We start from the raw sequence: 6,666 nt of genomic DNA, 5'->3' as shown, positions 1-6,666 counted from the left end.
GTTATTTTCTTGAAGTGGTCTTGTTAGTTGATTAAGATCTCTAATACAAGATACAGTAAATTATACTATTTATGTGTCTATCTTCCTTACTTGTTTGTGAATGCCTTGAAGACAAAGGCCCATGACTTCAATCTTGATTCCCAACCACTGGAGTTAATCACATCCTCCTTTGAACGACCATGGCCCTCGACTTTCACATATAGTATACGAGATCAACATCACTTCTTTACAAGGCTGTCTCTTCGACAATGAGCTCATTTAGATCAAGGACTATATTGTGTCCATCTCCAGCAATGAGCACATGAGCAGAAATACAGCAAGCGGTCAATAAATATTTGGCAAAATGAAGCAGAACACAAACCTTAGGGTCATGTGCACCATTTTCTAACCACTGAGCTACCATCAAATGGGACAGATTAAGCATTCAGAATTTAAAAGTGATTACAGCGTGAACATTCTAGTAAAACTTTAAAAGGATGGTCCAGTCAAAAAGATAAATATAGCTCTACTATTATCCATACAAGAAAAAATCATGGAAAAATCAACATAATTCAACAGGTATTTACTGAGCACCTACTATGAGCCAGGATCTTTTAAGTGTGGCTGATCCAATAGAGGACAAGACAAATTCCTTTTATTCACATAGTTTACATGTTAGAGGGAAGAAAAAGACAACAACAACAAATACAAATTTTTTTGAATATAGACTCTGCCAAGAGGTAGTTAAGTACCATGAAAAATAATAAAGCAGGATATATAATTCTGATCATTTCAATAATTCAAGGAGAAAATACATTTGTTTCGATTATGTGACAGGACCCTAAGTGTTTCTATAGGTCTACTTTATAAGTTGTGCATTCTGCAGGTCATTTGGCACCTAAGGAAATACAAACTGATTTCCTTAGCATTAATCAATGGGGGATGTAATCCACACAACCACTGAGGCTCATGTCAGTATAATCAACCGCTGCAGGGGGCGGGTAGAGAAAGAACAATGAGAAGGAAAAAGATGGAAGGAAGCAAATCGATAAAAGGAAATTCGATGCTCTAAATCTGCATTTTTCCAAATGTGAATTTGCCCTTGAAATCCCCGTAACAGGGCTACTACATAGGCAACTCGCCCTTATTATAAAATCTCCTGGACACGCTAGTACCTAAATCCAGACGGACCTATCTTATACTGGCTTCTACAGAAGAGAGAAATATTAGAGCAAGATGCCACGGGTAGCATTCTTCTCAACAAACACTTCTCAACGCTGCAGGTGTCTCCCAGGCCCTCCCTTATCACAAACCATCTCCCCTCTGGCAGTGGAAATTATGTTTCTTTGAAATTCTCACTTCTTAAGAAGTGAGGCAGATCTGCTTTAAAGCAGATGCCAAAGTGCTCGACATTGTTTTTCCGTGGAATTTCTGGAAAACAAAACAGTGGAGCCTTACCTTTGAATAAAGAAAGTTGGCACTGTTATTATAGGATCACCCATGGTCTTCAAATCTTTAAAAAGACATCAGTAGCCTAAATCATTCAGCAAAGAATGTGTGTATGTGTTTTGAGCAGGCCATACTCAAATTATCATGCAGGTTCTTTCTGCATATTCTGTCTGATATTAAAACCAGACTTTCATATCTTAAGAAAAAAAGATAGACATTCAAAGCAGAAAAGTATAAGACAATCTGGTTACCTAAAGATATTTGTCTTTGAAAAATCACTGTGTATTTCCAAATAACAGGGTAATAAAAATTCTTTTAATTGCTTAAAAATATGTTTAATAACATTTTGCCACATATTTACTCATTTTCTTGCCAAATATTCTTTACCCAAAATGCAAAACAGTGTCCTCTTTCCATGTCAGTTCTCTTTAAAATGGAAAACCAGGATGACCTCTATTACCCTTTTTAAAATTCATATTCTCATTTGCACTTCACTGACTTGGGGCTAAGCCATCAGGAATGGAATCAGCATGAAACTGTTAATAAGTATTTTGTAATTATTCATTTGTTCAATCATTTCCCCTACCTTCCTTGTATTCACTTAGAAACAAATTTAAGGCGAGTGCTAAACATTCACTTCAGTAAAGACGACACTAATCAGCAGAGTAAAAGAAAATTTTTAAACATATGTAATTAAGCCACTCCAAAATAAACATTATTAACATTTTGGCATATGGCTATTCAGTCCTTACGTATAGATAAGTATAGACATATAGAAAAAGAGATGTGTATTAAAAATGGAAGTGTACGGGCGCCTGGGTGGCTCAGTCGTTAGGGGTCTGCCTTCAGGTCAGGTCATGATCCCAGGGTCCCGGGATTGAGCCCCGCATCGGGCTCCCTGCTCCATGAGAAGCCTGCTTCTCCCCCTCACACACCCCCTGCTTGTGTTCCCTCTCTCGCTGTGTCTCTTTCTGTCAAATAAATAAATAAAATCTTTAAAAAAAAATGGAAGTGTAAACTGTTCTCCCCAACTCAAGTCTACAGGGAACATCTTTCAGTCTTAATAAAGGTGGTTCTACAGCATTGTTTCTTAGTAGTTGCAAATGTATGCATATTACACAGTCTGTTTAACTGCTTTCCTATTATTAGATATTGAGGTTGTTTACTTTTCCTATTATATTCAACCCTGCTATGATGATTCTTATAGCTAAATTATAGCAGCCATTTATTTTCCAAAGAAAGAAATTCTAGAAGTGAAGAGTCAAAAGGCATGAAAATATTTAAGACTTTAAAATACATTGTCCAAATGCATTCCATGAACATTGCCTGATTTATACTCAACTGCCATTAAAAATAATTTAAGGACAGTGTAAATACTAATACAGCTACCTAGTTCCTCTGCTGTCTCCCCGGTACTTGGAATTATCATTCTTCTTGATGTCTGCTCATTTCACAGGCAAAAAACATATCATCTATCTCTTAAAGAGGAGAGTCTTTGTAAATTACTGAATCAACAAACATTTGTTCTATCCGTTTTGTGTCAGGTATTGAGTTCAGCTTTAAAGTCACACAACTAAGACACCAGCGTGGCCTCCAGAGAACTTACAGTCCAGCAGAGGATTCGGACAGGTACACGAATGGTAAAGACTGGAAACATGCTAGTCTAAGATCTGTAACAGAAGTAGAAATGAAGTATATGGCAGAGCTGCACCAAATAAGTCGTTTTCCTGAGTCTATTTCAGCAAACAAAGGCGTTCCCACTTGTCCTAACCTGATGGATCCCATATACAAAGCCAGGTATTTAAATAAGAGAGAACTGAAAAGTACACAGACCTGAAAAGAAAGCAAATAAACTCTATTATGTTAGATATGGGCAAAGGATTACCAGGGCTGGATAGAGTAAGAAATGGATCTGGGTTCCTTACAAAGAAAACTCATCAACTTCAAGCTGCAGGCTCTACGCTTACCCTACAGAGAAGAGGGTAAGTGACAGAGTTTCTAGGAGGCCTCATGGTGGGTCAACTCTGATCTATACCTAATCACCACTGACCATTTCAGCACACAGAGAAACGAAAGTATTCAGCGCCAACCACAATAGTGTTTGTAAACCTTACCGTATTCTTTCTTCCACCCTACCTTAGTGTTGAGTAAGAGCAGTACTGATAAAGGAAATGGTTGGGGTTCGGAGCCGACGGCCAAGAAAGAATTTTTGCAATGTCATCAGTGCAAAAAGGTGGTTTTATTAAAGCACCGGGGACAGGACCCGTGGGCAGAAGGAGCCACACCGGGGTCGTGAGGAGTGATCCATTATATACTTGCAAGTTGGGAGGGGGTTAGGGACAGCTTAAGTCTCCAAGGAATTTTGGAAATAAGGTTTCCAGGACCTTGAAGGGGCTAGCTACTGTTAGGAAAAGGTCATTTATTACTGTCTAATAAAACCCTAGTCATGAGACCCTTCAGATGTATATCGGTGAGTCATATGCTTGAAGGATGATTGCCAACATGTATCTTGGGGGTTAGAGATAAAGGAAGATTCCAAAGGAATTTTTATGTTAAGGTAGACTTACAGGATCCTGGGGGATCGGGATAATGTTAAGCTAACATTGCCTTTTGCCCTTGGCAAAGTATTAACATCGAGGCAGCTGAGTTGCTAGGGGAAGATCACTCTGCCTGTTCCAAGGACTTGTCAACGGACTGTAAGTAGTAAGGAAATTTATTTTTTCTTTTGCCTTTATCTCCAAACATTTTGCCCATGTACAAAGATTGAGAATATTAAATTCAGAGAGGATAAGAGATCTTGTTGCATCAGCTAAAACTGCAAGGTTCTTCCACTCACTAGGGACAGAAACTATCTGAGGTCCATTTTTACTATATCTCTGGAACAATTTCTAGTTCCATGAAGCAGCCTAGAGAAAGCCGAGACTTTACAATTGCCTTAATTATTTGTCATAAATAAAATAAGCACATTATATTTTTACCTTTCCTGTGGAGATGGAATTCTTGGTAACACTTTAATGCAAATCAGGTAACATTTTAATGTGAAATATAGAAATGTTTACTCTCCTCTCTCCTCCAGCAACCCAAGATGCCAAAAGGGAAGAAGGTGAAGGGGAAGAAGGTGGCCCCGGCCCCTGCTGTCGTGAAGAAGCAAGAGGCCAAGAAGGCGGTCAATCTCCTGTTCGAGAAGAGGCCCAAGAATTTTGGCATCGGACAGGACATCCAGCCCAAAAGGGACCTCACCCACTTTGTCAAATGGCCCCGCTATGTCTGGCTGCAACGGCAACGGGCTATTCGCTATAAACGTCGAAAAGTGCCTCCCGCAATTACCCAGGTCACCCAGGCCTTGGACCGCCAGACAGCTGCTCAACTGCTTAAGCTGGCCCACAAGTACAGACCAGAGACAAAGCAGGGGAAGAAGCAGAGATTGTTGGCCCGGGCCGAGAAGAAAGCTGCGGGCAAAGGGGATGTTCCCACTAAGAGGCCACCTGTCCTTCGAGCTGGGGTTAACACTGGCACCACCTTGGTGGAAAACAAGAAGGCTCAGCTGGTAGTGATTGCACATGATGTGGATCCCATTGAGCTGGTGGTTTTCCTGCCTGTCCTGTGTCATAAGATGGGGGTTCCCTACTGCACTATCAAGGGGAAGGCCAGGCTGGGGTATCTGGTCCACAGGAAGACCCGCACCCCTGTCGCCTTCACACAGGTCAACTCGGAAGACAAACAAGCTCTGGCAAAGCTGGTGGAAGCCATCAGGACCAATTACAATGACAGATACGATGTGATCCAACGCCACTGGGGAGGCAACGTCCTGGGTCCGAAGTCTGTGGCTTGCATCGCCAAGCTGGAAAAGGCAAAGGCTGAAGAACTGGCCACCAAACTGGGCGGAGTGGACGCTGTTGAATTTTCTGTACATAAAAGTAATAAAACGTTGTCTTTCCAAAAACAAACAAAAAAAGAAATGTTTATTCTCAGTCCACTAAGAATTCCAATGAAGCATTTGGATGGCTGTCTTATGCTGTCTACCAACATGCATGGTGAAATGGAGAACAGAAGCCGTTACTAATAATACTCTAATCAAAACCTTTTTTTTGCCTTAATTTTTGCACAGTTCATATAAACTGCTTCAGGGCCTGAATAACCCAGACATTTTCTCAATTTTTGAACTTCAGGGAGATACGGATAATGACAGATCATTAATTACACACCTAGAAAGCCACCAGGTTAATGGAAAATTAATGGATCTTGCTCTTTATGTCTGCATCGAGAACATTACATATGTTCTCTATCTTTGCTACAAACACTTTCAAAAAAAAAAAACTAGGTCATCTTTAGAGCCATTTTTTTTGTCTTTGCTTATAGTAAGGTCTTTTTGTGCTGCTTTTTTAAAAAAATTTGTCAGTGATTCATTTTATTTACAATGAAATCCTCTTACATAAGATTTTTTTTTCCTCCAGCTGAACTGCACTGTGAGTGAAAAGTCATTAGACCCAGATTTTCCATTTGTATTCTCTGAGGCAGCAAAACACTTCAGGACTCTCCCATTTTCCTTTCTGCAACAGGAGTATTTAGGGCCATTATAAGTGTATGTGGGTGCCTCTCTGCATTTTGCCCTTCTAGCACTTGGAAAGCTTTTTCATACCTCATGCTGCTTTCAGAGGCTTACATTTGCATTTTAAAAATTCAAATGGAAGTAACCAACCCCTTGGCTATTATAGCCTGTGAATCAGAGCCAACCTGTGTAAATGACAAGGTTGTTTGAAAATGAAAGAATTAAACTGACCTGACAACATGGGCAAATGTCACTGATTATCCCATTGACTGCCATGAAGGACCTTGGTTGTCCATACTACTGAGTAAATCCTATACAAAAGAATGCAATATATAGTACTGTTACTGATTTTTTTTTTTTTTTGCAAATGGGGTTGGATGAGAAGGAGAGGAAATTAAGAAGTTACAGTTACAGATACATGGACAATTTATGCCTTGCTTGCCAGTATGATATCACCCTATGTAAAGACAAGTGGACTTGGGAACATTAAATGAACTGAAAATATTGAGAAAGTAAAAAATGTTAAATAAAATGAAGATTCTATAAAGTATCCGCCAGAGGCACACAATTTATTCTTTAATGTGTTTATTTGTTTATGTGGGAGGATATGAACAGTAAAAAGCAATGGTTTATTCCAGATTGCACACATCATCACTATTACTACTAAACAACACAGATGAAATTATTTG

General features: G+C 39.5%; 1 pseudogene; it reads left to right on the top strand.

Annotated features, from left to right (window-relative positions):
• The first annotated feature begins 4,509 nt into the window (after nt 1-4,509).
• Nucleotides 4,510-5,491, top strand: LOC112809459 (large ribosomal subunit protein eL8 pseudogene; annotated as a pseudogene).
• Nucleotides 5,492-6,666: the final 1,175 nt, after the last annotated feature.

Source organism: Callorhinus ursinus, unplaced genomic scaffold (assembly GCF_003265705.2).
Source record: "Callorhinus ursinus isolate GAN/ISIS: 27379988/994484 unplaced genomic scaffold, GSC_fseal_2.0 scaffold33, whole genome shotgun sequence".
Classification (NCBI taxonomy): domain Eukaryota; kingdom Metazoa; phylum Chordata; class Mammalia; order Carnivora; family Otariidae; genus Callorhinus; species Callorhinus ursinus.
Note: the sequence above shows the minus strand (reverse complement) of the source record. Positions and strands in the feature narration are given on the sequence as shown.